At 33.8% G+C, this 15,058-nt stretch overlaps 1 pseudogene; it reads left to right on the forward strand.

Annotated features, from left to right (window-relative positions):
* Nucleotides 1–10,056: 10,056 nt before the first annotated feature.
* On the forward strand, nucleotides 10,057–12,115 carry LOC18014993 (annotated as a pseudogene).
* The last annotated feature ends 2,943 nt before the right edge of the window (nucleotides 12,116–15,058 follow it).

The following is a 15,058-nucleotide window of genomic DNA, read 5'->3' on the forward strand; positions in this document are numbered from 1 at the left end:
ACAATCACGTCCCTTAACTATAACAACATAGGATCATAGCGGTCTTCGTTATAGCAATCATAACTAAACTTTACATGGTCACTGAAAGTCTGAAATCAATATAGTTAAATGACATAAATCAATTATGAAAAGTGTCACATGAAAAGTGATCAATACATGTCGATTTTCAACTGGTCCAACTTTATTGAGATCCTTTAACTTTATTGCACAAAGTCCCTGATTGGATGCATCAAAAACTGCTACAAATTCTGCTGCCATTGTGGAGGAAGCTACGAGTGATTGTTTTGCACTACGCCATGCAATAGCTCCACCAGCCAACATAAACACATAGCCTGAAATAGACTTTTTACTATCTTGACATCCAGCAAAATCAGAATCAGAATACCCAATAATCTCCAAATTATCTGATCTCTGATATTTGAGCATATAGTCATTTGTTCTTTGCAAGTGCCTCATGGCCCTTTTGGCTGCTTTTCAATGGTCCAAACCTGGATTATTTAAGTATCTGCCCAAAACTCAAACAATGTACGCTAAATTTGGACGCGTACAAACTTGAGCATACATCAGACTTTTTACTGCAGATGTATAAGGAATCTTTTGCATTTCCTGAATTTTCAAATTTTCTTTAGGGCACTGATTGAGACAAAACTTATCTCCTTTTGCGACAGGGGTGTTACTTGGTTTGCAATCTTGCATGTCAAATCTCTTATCATTTAGTTTTCCATATTGCTGCATCAATGAATCAAACTGAGGTGAATGTCTCTCTTATCATTTAGTTTCTACCTTCCCTCAAAATTCTTGTTCAGACAGTTCTGTTTGACCATTAAAATGGATAGTTATGCTCTCATGACCTGGGACTTTTCCCTCTTCAATATAGTTATTGCAAAAGTACATGGATCTCTGTGGCAATATCTGGGAGGTTATCCCCTGGCCTTAGTATATATATGTTTTATGTCTCATTTTTTCAACCTAGAATTTAGCTGGAGGTGTGCTCGATTTTTGCAGGTTATGAAGTTGCTGCGTAAAACCGTTAAAGTAAAAGCCAAGAACTTGGATGGCAAAACCGCCATGGATATACTCCAAACTCACCAATCTCCTTGTTTCCTCAAAGCAAGGAGACTTCTCCAAAATGCTAAAGAAATACTACTTGGTCGTTCCACAACGACTCTTGCGGGATATTTGAGCAAAAATCTAACGTTTATTGAGAGACGTAACAATCTCTTGGGGTTGAGCAATTTGAGCATGACCGGAGACATGTCTCTAAACACTAGCAACAGCTACGATGAAATAATTTTGGTGGCTGTACTGATAGCAACAGCTACATACCAGGCTGGTCTCAGTCCTCACGGTGGATTTTGGCAGGAAAATTCAAATCATGGAGATGAGAATTTTCACTTTGTTGGGGAGATGACTATGGAGTTCAACATTGCCTTATTTTTTCTTGCCCTCAACGGCTTTGCCTTCTTATCATCTCTATATGTGATCATAATCCTCATAGTTGGACTCCCCATGTGGAAGTTCATGTATGGTTCAACGGCTACTTTAGGTGTCGCTATGTTATTTTCTTACACCACTATATTCCCAATTCCTCCACATAGCCAATTCGGAATGATATCAAAATACGTCTTTGTATTTGCATTCCCATTGATTATAGGAATCATGCTGCTTGCTACTTTCATGGCATTCATTGTTGATAAACGTCGCCGGCACCGAGTGGACTTCCCTGCGAGCTGCTTCAGTTCATCTGAGGCATCACATCGTCACTATCTTTTATTATTTATTGTGCTTTGTTTTATGTTGGTGTTTGTAGTAAGTTTCTTTTTTATTTTTTGGTTTTGATGTTGAGGTAGTTTAGAACTTTGAGTTCACCTTTCTCTCTTAATTATCAGTATTGTATGGAATCAAAATCCTCAAATATTCCGTGTTTGGTTATGTAATGTTGACAGTTAACATTAGTTATTCATCTGAACCAGTTTGGTTAGGCTCATTGGTACAAAGATTCAGCTAAAAAGCAATGGTTAATTTGTTCCGGTTTAGTTATCTCAAATTGTACCGGGATTTTATTATGAGTTAGTTAGAGGGTAAATCATCTAATTTACCCCTCCTTCTCAAAAACAAGTCTGATATCTCCTTCTATTTTTAAGAATTTTCAATGTAATTATTTTTAATATTGAAAATAAGTAAATTACCCACAAACCCATTCTAATTCAAAAAAATTACAACTTATACCTTGGTAAAACCCGCCCATCCAGTGATATCGGGCGTAACTCGAAAGACTCGATCCGAAAATCTGATTTTTTAAAAAAAAATCTTCTAAATCCCCCAAATCGATCAAAACCCTAACGGTTGCTCTTTATCTATTTTCTGATCTTCGATTCTCTCATTGTCAAACAAGAGATAACTACAGATCTAATCCTCCCAAAACTATTATCGATTAAGAAAAATGGCTAGAACAAGATGGACAAAGAAGAAGAAGATTGGGGCTCCAAAAACCAAGGGCGAGAGCTGTTCCGATCCGCCTCCTCCAACGGTTGAAGCATCACGAACGGAGGAAGAAATTGAAGAACACGTTCCGATAAGTGAAGAAGAAAGAGAAGACCTAGATAAGTCAGACAAAGAAGAAGAAGATGAGGAAGAAGGAGGAGATCTAGAAAAGTCAGACAAGGATGAAGAAGATGACGAAGAAGAGGAAGGAGAGAAAAACAAAGAAGGATAGAAAGACGAAGAAGGAGACGAAGACGAAGAAGGAGACGAAGAAGAAGACAAAGAATCAGAGAAAGGATGCGGATGAAGAAGATGATGAAGGAGACCATGGAAATTCATACCCCATGGACGAGGATGTGGTCTCAATGGTAAGTATATCTGATTATATTAGCAAAACTAGTACAATTAGGTACAACTAGGCGGACTTTATATTTTAGTAGTCGTAGAACTAGATAAAACTATGTGGATTTTTGAAGTAATATTGGTAGAACTAAATAAAAATTGTGATGTTATAATGTTGAGTAAATTATGTCATAATATCCCAACATCTGAACACATGAATTTTGGTTTTGATTTATTTAAAACTATGTCATAACATCCCAACATCCTAGTTATACATTATTTTTTTAAAATAAAACAATTTTGATTATTTGAATATTTGCTTGTTAGTTTTGATTTTTGGCTTTATGAATATGTTGTACTAAATGTTTTAATGGTTTTAAAGAAGAACTTTAATATAACATACTACTATTTATTTGTCTTAATTTTAATTTATCTTAAAAATATAATTTTGATTATATAATTAAATATTTACTTGTTAGTTTTGATTTTTGGCTTTATGGAAATGTTGTACAAATTTTTTTAATGATTTTATAGAAGAACTTTGATAATACTATACTATATATTTTTCTTAATTTAAGTTTTTCTTAAAACTATAATTTTGATTACATAGTTAAATATTTACAATGTATAACTAGGTAACACTATGGTTTTATTAGTAATTCTGGTAGAACTAGGTAAAATTATGGTGAATTTATTAGTAATTCTGGTAGAATTAGGTAATACTACGGAACACTAAAAGAAATTAATATGTTAAACTAGCATAACTTGGTAGAACTAAATTACTGCTGTAGGATTCAGAAGATGAAACGACAGCTCTACGACCTATGAGGATGTATTTCCCACCGATGGAATATGTCAAGAAAATTAAGATATCGACAAGGTGTTATATCTTTGAATTCTTGAATACAATAGACGGATTGAAGCATCCTCTGAGTAGTGTTGAGTTGAGATGGTTTGAGAAACATCGGCAGTTCAAACACATTTTCCACATGCCTAAGGACAGATACCACAAGCTTATGGGCATGTGGATGCTCCTTCTTCGAACGGCATGCATCGAAAAGAAAAAAGAAGTTTGGTTCTTTGTTAATGGTGTTCCTATCCTCTATGGTCTAAGGGAACACGCCTTGATATCGGGATTTGACTGCCGCAACTATCCACTAGATTATGTGGAAGGAAGCAAAGTCAAGGATAAGAAATTTGTGAACAATCATTTTGGGAAAGGATCAATAGTGTCTCATCAAGACGTGAAAGAAAAACTGGAGGAAATGGAACCTAGTCGAGACAGATTAAAAATGTTGGTCTTGTTCTTCTTATCCAGCATTGTCTTAGGGCAGACAAAGACTGGAGTAGATGCTACACCCTTTTTGGAATTCTTTCAAATAGCAGTGGATGATCTCGAATTGTGTCAGAGCTTTCCTTGGGGGAGATTGTCATATGACTATATGGTGAAGGAGATATCACACACGATGACTCATTTTGGGGGTGTAGTCAAGGTGGGTGTAACCTGGCCGATTCCAGGTTTCTGTATTCCTTTAGAGGTAAGTACAAATTTATTTGAGGTATTCAAAATTGGTATTATCTATTATAATTGAAGATAACTTTAACTATATGTGTGTTGTGTAGCTTTTGGCATTGGAGGCAATTCCAGAGCTAGGGAGTATTTTCCGAGAAGATATTCCAGGTGCAGACATGGATTGTCCTAGGATGTGCAAGTCAAAGTTTAAGAAAAGCGAATTGAAAGGATTTCCTCTTTCGAAAATAAATGAAAAACTTGGTACAATCAAGGTTAGTTACGTTTTTCATATGTTTGTTATGTTGTTAATGTTTAGAACAAATTGTTTACATTTATAGGACATTGAAAGCTTGGTGGTAGCTACTCCAGAAGAAAATGATCTTCTGGCTACACTCACAGAAGAAGACGATAAACATGATATTGTTGTCAACAGTTGGATGGAGCGTCTTCATGAAGGATATACCATATGGATTGAAGAGATGTATAATGAAGATGTTGCTTCACGACTAGGATCTGTACTCGAGAATGTTCCCAATGAAATACGTGAAAACATGCCTGTAAATGAAGTGGCAGAGCTCAGAAACACTCTGAATGTTATCAAGGATACGGTTGATGATTTGGTGGGAAGAGTTGAACTGTTGGAATCTTTTGTGAATAAGCAAGGAGAGACCTCAAAGGTAACCATATTTTACTTCTCAAACCATGGGTTTTGTGGTATTAAACATGATGTTGTTATTAATCTATGTTTGATTACAGGCCGCTGGAAGAAAGCGTAGGCGAGGAGACAAGACGTAATGAAGATTTTGGGGTTGGAGTCAAACTATGTTTAACTATGTTTTCTAAGTTGCTTTAAATTTGAATTCGTGTAAAACTACGTACAACTAAGTAGCTTTTGTGTTTGGATTCGTATTAGTTGTAAAACTAATTGGTATTACTATGAATTACTATTCTTGCACTGCTCTCCAACTGTATTCCTCAACTTGAGAACCTCTTCTTCAAGAGCATAAACCCATTTTTTTCGATAGTGTAAGCCATCATTCTGCACAAACCGAATGATAAAAACCCAGAAATTCAAAGAGTCTAATAATAATACCAACTTATAAACCCAAAAATTCAAAAAGTAAACAATAAAACAATTCATAAACATAGTGGTTCCATGAAAGGGTTCTTGTCCCTCCATGATTCTTTCACCACAGGGACATAGTTTCGGAATGTCCAAGTCTCCATCAGCAACATGATAAAGCCTGTCGATATACTGCTTCGCCTTTTTCTCATTGCGGTAGTTGGGATCCATCGCTAGGAAGAAACCATTGTGAAGAGATAGAAAGATTCAGGATTGTGAAAAGAGAGAAAGCGAAAGGATTGTGAAGAGAGAAAGAGAGAGAGAGAGAGAGAGAGAGAGAGAGAGAGAGAGAGAGAGAGAGAGAGAGAGAGAGAGAGAGAGAGATTGGTGAGTGTGGTAAGGGAGTTGGGATTCCCCTTTATAAAGACACTAACTCGACACAAAAAGTTGTGGACAAAAAATTGCGGCTGGCGCTAATTTTTGAGAAAATTTAGAGCGCTAAAATTTTTCAGGAAAATTTTTGAAACTAGCGCCAAAATTTAGTCATAGTGATACAGAAGATAGTATTGTACGAAATTTACAAATAGTTCTACTTTGGGTGATTTCCAATTTATTTAGTATTACTCACCCTAAATAATTGCTTTATTAGTTTTACAGATAAGTATATTCCATAATAGTATGTTTCTAAGTGTACTATTCAATTAAATATTCATTATAAACATTTTTCTAATTTTTTACTCATAAGATGCTTAGTATGTTCATAACTCATCTTAAAAGTATAAGACATATATTATGTAAACTCAACTCCATATGATAAAAAATATATTTTAAAATAAAAATTGTGATGTTATACTATTGTGTAAACTATGTCATAACATCCCAACATCTGAACACATGAATTTGTTTAGTTTTTTTTAAAATTATGTGATAACATCCCAACATCCTAGTTTCACCAGTTGTACTACTTGTACATTGTTACATAAATAAATATTTGATTGTTAGTTTTAATTTTTGGCTTTATGGATATGTTGTACTAAATTTTTTAACAGTTTCAGAGAAGAACTTTGATATAATTTGCTATTTTTCACTCATGACTTTAGTTTTTCTTAAAATATAATTTAAAATACAATTTTGATTACATGATTAAATATTTGCTTGTTAGTTTTGATTTTTGGCTTTATAGATATATTGTACTAAATTTTTTAATAGTTTTATAGAAGAACTTTGATATAATATGCTATTTTTTTACTCATGACTTTAGTAACGCTCTATAAATCATGCAGGTAATTCTCCACTAAAGGCACCAGTTTATTATCAATTGATCCAGAAATAGCCTCTTTGCGATGTTGATTAAACCAATCAGTAAACACTTTAATAACCTCATCGAGCATGGGTATTAGGGAGTACTTCCTTGCGTTTTCAAAAACACTGTTTAATGACTCTACAGCGTTGCTTGTGTCTATGTTGTATCTGTCACCTCGAAAATAACACCGTGCCCATTTCTCTTTTACAGTACTCTCCTCTACAGATTTGGCCGCCGAAGGATGTCTCGTCTTAAAAGATATATACTCACTGTTGAATTCAGCCACCGTATACTTTCTACTGCATTCCATGAATCTCCATGCGACTACATCTTTGTTGACATTGCTAGCATGACCTTTCACAGTTTGGCCCAAATGCCATACACAATACCCATGATGTGCCTGTGGATAAACATTAGCTATGGAGTTGATGAGACTTGTATTTCTGTCACTCATAAATACCAATTCGGAAGAGTCCGCAACAACGTTCTTCAGCGTCTCGAAAAACCAGGTCCAACTAGCATTATTCTCACATTATTCTCACCATCTAGAACACCAAACGCAATGGGAAAATGATGGTGATTATGATCTTGTGCTGTTACAAAAACAAGAACACCACCATATCCGTTCTTGATGAAAGTTGCATCTACGATTATCACTTTCCTCATGACTTGAAACCCTTCTATGCTAGCTCCCAAAGCTATGAATAGGTATTTAAATTTTCCTTTTTCATCCAACTTTATACTTGTTATTGTACCAAGATTTACTTCCTGTAACATGTACAAATAACAATACAGCATCTTGTAGTTTTCTTCCGGACTACCACGCAAATCACTAACAGCAAGTTTTTTCCCTCTTGATGCTGTAGAGTATGATACCTTAACACCAAAAACCGTCTTAACACGTTCCATAATTTTTGCAGTACTTGTAGTTGCCATCTGACCTGGATAATCATCATGCAAAAGTGATGCAACTAATCGTGGATTGCCTTTTCTCTTAGAGTTACTTGTACTCTGACTTGCTCGAGAACATGAATGCATCTTTGTGTGTGTTCTAACTGAGAAAATTTCTGTCCCTGAGACTCTTGCAGCTCGTAAACCCTATTTACACCTTTCTTGAGAACATTTGACCACGTAACGGGTCTTATCCGACCACTTTATAACATAACCAAAAGACTTAAGAAATGCTCCTTTATCCGCGAACTCTTGCACTGCCTGTTTATTTGGAAATTCCTGAAACTGACTCACACCCAAACCGTCTTCCCATGACTCTATTCGCTGACTGTTTTCAAACAGAGGTGGAGGGTCATGCATAACTGATCTATCAGGGCCATCATCAGTACCCTCATCCACAGGTTCAGCATCAGTACCCTCATCCATAACGTTTGCTTGTTCGTTGGGTACGTACAAAGTAATGGCATTAGCTCCAATTTCATCTTCAACAATATTGTCATCTCTCACCACTTGCTCAGGCTGTTCTGAAATATTCATAGCCTCCACATATAAAATACATCTTCGATTGTCTTTATCAACAGATGTTAGAAAAACACACAGATCTTCATCATCAGAAATAATAAACCGTTCCTCACCTCCTCCAACCAGCAGTGAAATGTAACTCCTCTCCAATTTTATCTTACTTTCATCTAATGCAAGCTTTTTGTATATCCTACCTTCTATCATCGACAGAGTTATCTCCCTCACAGGTGTCTTCAACAGTAAACTATACATGTGACCTTGGCATTTAAAATGAATGCTGACAGTTTTGCTCATTGTATCTGTCAAAACAATACAGAACACTTGATCAGTAATACTAGTAATCCAGAGTTATACCTTCACTATACATAGTAATACTAGTTGCACCAAGTTTTACTCGATAAATCTCGACTTCTAGTAATACCAGTTTTACAAGTTATACTATATTTCCCAGTATTGGTAGTTATACCCAGTTTTCTTTTTCCAAGAGCCGGATGTTCTCACCAATTACTTAACATGCACTATGAATTGGGCCATCATCTAGTTATATAATTAAATTGAAGTCCTAATCAATCTAGAATCAAAGCTTAAACCCTCAATGTGCATACAAAAATGAGCTCAACATATGTTCAATTCAATATAAAAAGTCTGGAAAACTTACCGGCTAGGACAGCTCAACAGAGGAAAAAAACAGCAATGGTGAAAGAAATAGACGGCGATGGAGGTGGCATTGGGTCAAATTCCGGAGCCCAATCTCTCCAACATTGGTGGTGATAGCGGACCAGAGAGAGAGCCCGAGCAAGAGAGAGGGAGCTCGAGTAGAGAGGAGAGAGAAAGAAGGAATGCCCAAATCAGTCGGATTTATTTTAAAAAAACGGGTCAGAAAAAATAGTTTTTCTATCTTTTTTGAATTAATTTTTATAAAAAATTGTTTAAGAAATGGTAATTTAATCTTTTGAGGGAGATAAGAGATGAATGAGAGAGATAGAAAATTAAAAAGTTTTAATGAGTGCTATACGAGATGATGGCCCTAGTTAGAGGAAGAGTGGGTGATTCATTGTTCTTTAATTTCTCTCTTTGTAATTTGTTCTCTCTCATTCTTTAAGCCAAGACGTAAAGATCTTGTGTCAAACTTCTTCTTTCTTCTTCTTCCTCACGCATTACTCTGTTTCTTTGGTCTCTATCTCGGCGTCTATCTCTGTTACATTTTCTGTTTCTTTGGTCGCAATTTGTGTTCTTAAGGGTGTGAGATTCAAGTGTGAGAAGCATGTTTTGGAATCATAACCTAGATATTTGGAATCAGATTAGAATCCATGCGTTTGTGTTACTTTTGTCTAAACTCACAAGTTTTTGCTATTTATGGCTAATGCAAGTATACTGTTCGACGAAATGTCCCAGAGAAGTATTATCCGAGTGGAACAGCCATGGACCCAATCTCTATTGGAAAGATATATTCATATGCTAGCATTCTTTGAAGTAATGATATACCATACAACTGTTCATAATTTATTTGTTCATTGCTCTGTTATAATCCTTTGTGTAACGTTCATGTGTTACTTTCAGTGGTGCATCTTGTGTTTTCTTGTTTTTTACAAGGTTTAAATTTTATAAATTTATTTATTGCAGAAAAAGAAATTTTAAATATGTTAAAAAAAAATTAAACGTCTTAAAAATTATAAACCTATTCATAATTATCAGCTTTTTTGTCTTCTTAATTTCTTTTGTAGTATTTGGTTTCTAGTGTTAGTTCTTTGTCTGGCAAATAGTGCTGTACTTGCAAGATTTGACATGAGAGAGACAAAAGACATGATAGGTTTCAAATTCAACCACTCAATGTGGAACCTACCTCAATTTCTTTTGCGATGTCTCGATCACTCATTTTGAAATGCCAGTGTCTTTTATTTATAATTATCAGTGTCTTTTATAATTATATGTAGATGATGAATAAATACATGATAGTTATAATTATAATTATCAGTGTCTTTTATAAATACATGATAGTTATAATTATCAGTGTCTTTTATATACTTGATTGGAGACTGTGTTCCAGGAGCCAATAATAAATAAAGAACGGTGGAGATAGCAGAAGCCTTGGTGACCAGTGAAGAAGTTATGTCGATTGTTGTGGATGTCGTTGAAGTATCAGATATGGTAGCTGCAAATCTGAGTGGGAGTTCGAGTACGAGCACTCAAGATGAAAATATCTATGAGAAACTGAAGAAGGCGGCTCAAGATGGAGATATTGGAAGACTCTACCAGTTGATAGCAGAAGATCCAGACATTCTAGGTCACTTTGATAAAGTGCCCTTTTGTGAGACGCCACTACACATTGCAGCTGAAAGAGGGCAAACTCATTTTGCCATGGAGTTGATGATTATTAAGCCGTCGTTTGCTTCGAAGCTGGACGTGTCAGGTTTCAGCCCGTTGCATTTAGCCCTGCAAAACAACCACATTCGAATGGCGAGAGGGTTTGTGGCAATTGACAGCAGCTTAGTAAGCATCAAGGGAATAGGAGGAAATACTCCTTTGCATCATGTGGCTCAACTAGGCGATGCAGAGTTGTTGAGTGAGTTCTTGTTCGCTTGCCCTTCTTCCATAGAAGATTTGACGACTAAGTGTGAGACAGCTGTGCACATTGCCGTGAAGAATCAGCAGCTTTTGGCATTTAAGGTTCTGTATGGATGGGTCAAGAGAGAAAACAGGAAGGAAATCTTGGACTGGAAGGATGAAGATGGTAACACGGTCTTCCATATTGCTGCATCAATGAATCAAACTGAGGTAAATGTATCTCTGTTTATCATTTAGTTTCTGCTTTTCCTCAAAATTCTTGTTCAGACATTGCTGTTTGTACATTAAAATAGAGAGATATGCTCTCTCGATCTGGGACTTTGCTTTCTTCGATTTAGTTTTTGTGAAATTACATGGGTGCCTGTGTTTATAAGTAGGAGGATATTCCTTGACCCTAGTATATATTCTTTATGGCTCGTATTCTGATAAGTTATCAATGTTGGATTCTTTATCCTAATAACTATGCGTGAGGCGTGCTCGATTTTTTCAGGTCATTAAATTGCTGCGTAAAATTGTTAAAGTAAAAGCCAAGAACTTGGATGGCAAAACTGCGATGGACATACTTCAAACTCACCAATCTCCTTGTTTCCCCAAAGAAAGCAGACTTCTCCACAACGCTAAAGAAAGACTACTTGGTCGTTCCACAACTACCCTTGCGGAATACTTGAGCAAAAATCTGTCGTTTATTGAGAGACGTAACAATCTCTTGGGGATGAGCAATTTGAGCATGACCGGAGACATGTCTCTAAACACTAGCAACCGCCACGATGCAATACTTGTGGTGGCTGCACTGATAGTAACAGCTACATACCAGGCTTGTCTCAGTCCTCCCGGTGGAATTTGGCAGGAAAATTCAAATCCTGAAGATGAGGATTTCTATGGATTTCGATTCAAATTCAAACACTTTGCTGGGGAGATGACTATGGATTTCGATTCTGCTTTAATTTTTATTGCCCTCAACGGCCTTGCCTTCTTATTATCACTATATGTGATCATAATCCTCATAGCTGGACTCCCCATGGAGGTTCATCTATGGTTCAACGGCTGCTTTAGGTCTCTCTATGTTACTTTCATACAAAACTATATTCCCAACTCCAGATAGCCGATTCCGATATATATCAGGATTCGTATACGTCTGTGGATTCCCATTTATTATAGGAGCCATGCTGTTTGCTACTTTCGTGGCATTCTTTGTTGATAATCGTCGCCGGCATCGAGTGGACTTCCCGGCGAGCTGCTTCAGCTCATCTGAGGCATCGCGTCGTCACTATCTTTTATTATTTATTGGGCTTTGTGTTATGTTGGTTTTTTTAGTATTTGTCTTATGTTATTTTTTGGTTTTAAATTTGAGGAATTGAGAACTTTGAGTTCACCTTTCTCTCTTGATTATCAGTATTGTATGGAATCAACAATCTTCAAGTATTATTCCGTGTTTGGTTAGGTAATGTTGACAGTTAACCTTAGTTATTTATCTGAACCAGTTTGGTTAGGCTCATTAGCGAAAAAGCAATGGTTAATTGGTTCCGGTTTAGTTATCTCAAGTTGTACCGGGATTTTGTGATGAGTTAGAGGAAGAGTGGGTGAGTGAGAGAGAGAGAGAGAGAGAGAGAGAGAGAGAGAGAGAGAGAGAGAGAGGGAGAGAGAGAGAGAGAGAGATTGTTCTTTGATTATTCTCTTTGTAATTTGTACTCTCTATTAAGGTAAAGTCTAGTTCCTGTTGGTCTTTTACTTTTGCATTCCCTGATCGAAAAAACGTGTTCATATCAGCCATCGTAGATGTAATGATACATCATATGTCTGTTCATTTTCTTTAGTGTTTTGGTATGGGGTAAAATCTTTGACTGTTTCCTAATTTTATATGTTCATCTCCACACCTCCATCGCTCTGTTAGAAAGTGAAATTCACAAGGCAACCTTCTTTACTAGTTTTCTTTAGTTGTTAAGCTCATGTGTGCATCTTGTCTCTTTTTTTTTGTATTGATTACCGTTTTAGTTGGTCGTTTACTTTTGTATTCTCTGATGGAATGATATGTTTGGTATCGTTTTTCAACAAGGTATCCTTTTTACTAGTTTGCGTAACGTTTTCTCAAATTTCAATGATGCTTTTTGTCGTTTTCATATTGTTTTTACCCTTGTTAAAATTCTATACATGTATTAATGCACAGAAGAATTTATGGTTTTTCAATCACTCTGACGTGGGACCTAATTAAATTTTACTAAATTCATAATCCGCGTTGCGCGAAAATTCATTTTTAAATAGTTAATTCATCATATTTGTTTCTTATTATTCTTGATTTTATTAAACTTATTTTCTATCTTTATATTATCATAGTTTGTTATTTTTATTTTTTTGTCTTTTTTCTCATCTTCAACACTTTTGTCCTCGTATTTTCTGAAATTTTTCATCATCAGTTTTGTGCTCTTCATTTTCTTTTTTTTATCTTTCTTTTTCTTCATCTTCCTTTTCATCTTCTTCGACTTCTATTTTTTTTTTGTCAACAGCTTAAATACTTAGAACTGTTTAACTTATTTTCTTTTTTTGTTCTTTTGGTTTTTGTTCATCTTCTTTTTCTGATTTTGTTTCGTCTCTTATTTTTACTTATCGTGTATGCATTCTTCTTCTTTTATTTTGTTTTTATCTACGTGTTTTCTTTTATATTTTGTTTTTTTCTTCTTCCTCCTATTGTTCTTATTCTTTTTCATCATTTATAATTTTCATTTTGATTATCGTCTTTTTTTTTTAACTATGTCTTTTTATTTTATTGTTTTTTCCAATTTTTACTCTTCTTCTTCATAATAAAAATAATAATTATAAACAATGTGTGAATTAATTAAATCGTTAATTTTAGTATTAATGTTTTTCTTTTATTATTAAATGAAATAATACTATTTTCAAATGTGTGAATTAATTAAGTCATTAAATTTTTTTTCTATGCTGATGTAGACACTCTAAATGGAGAGAAAACTCTCTTATTATATAATAGATTCGCCATGTCTTAGAATAATTTGCCGTGGAAAGTATGTGGAACATCATAGTTGATTGGAGCATTTTTTTTTTGGTAAAATTGATTGATAACACAGAACAAAAAAATGTGTTATGAATGCAGTATAAACATTTTTAAAAATGTGTTACGCATGCAGAATAAAGTGATTTTAAAAAGTTTGATATGCACACAAAAGTGGAAATGTGTTGGACACTTATGTGTGTAAGGTTTTTTTTTTGTACTTCAAATTCTTTTTTTTTTGTACTTTTTAATTGCTTATAAAATATTGAGTTTCTTAACTTAATATTCACTTCCATAAAAGCAATTCTACAAATCCAAAATCCTCATAAGTTAAAGGTATGATCTCTATTTATTTTTTGTGTAATAATTTTTATTTGAAAAGAACATTTTCATTTAGTGAGATATATAAATACATATATATATATATATATTATACATACTACGTGAATATCCGCACGTAATGTGCAGATTTTTTTTCAACTGTATCAAATTTTTATATTTTTGTATTTTTCTAAAAGATAGTGATCATTATTTATTATGTGTTATTATATTATTATAAATCAATCAATTTAAAATATCATTAAAAATCAGGAGTTTATACAAAAATTATCTATTAATATTTTAAATTAATTATATTATCATTATTATTTAATATTCATATAAATGCTCTTTAAGAGTTAATTAAAAAATTTGAGTCAATTTAATGAAAATTAAAATTTATCAATTTTTAAAAAAACACTTATCTTTAAATTAAAAAATATGACACATGTTATCTTCACATTAACTCTTTAAGAGTTGTTCATTATTTATTATGTATTATTATATTATTATAAATCAATCATTTTCAAATATAATATCATCAAAAAATCAAAATTTTATACAAAAAATATCCATCAATATTTTAAATTAATTATAATATAATTTTTGTTTAAATTCATAAAAATGTTATTTAAGAGTTAATAATAAATAAAAAATCATTTGTGAGTCATTTAATACTGATAATTAAAACAAAATTCTTTAAAAAATTGTAATTTTAAATTAAAAAATATGAAACATGTCAACTCTATATTAACTCTTAGATTTTGATGTAGCACTCATATGGAGAGAATTGATCCTCTTTTATATATATTAGGTGAATACCCGCACGTAACGTGCAGATTTTTTTTAACTATTCAAATCTTATATAAAATCAAATATAATCATTATTTGTTGTGTGTATTTGTATGTTATTATAAATAATTTTAGTAATTTTATATAGAAATCAATTTTAGAAATCAATTTAAAATGCACTATCATAAATATAAAAGCAAT

The sequence above is a fragment of the Eutrema salsugineum genome, unplaced genomic scaffold, assembly GCF_000478725.1.
Source record: "Eutrema salsugineum unplaced genomic scaffold, Eutsalg1_0 scaffold_3, whole genome shotgun sequence".
Lineage (NCBI taxonomy): Eukaryota > Viridiplantae > Streptophyta > Magnoliopsida > Brassicales > Brassicaceae > Eutrema > Eutrema salsugineum.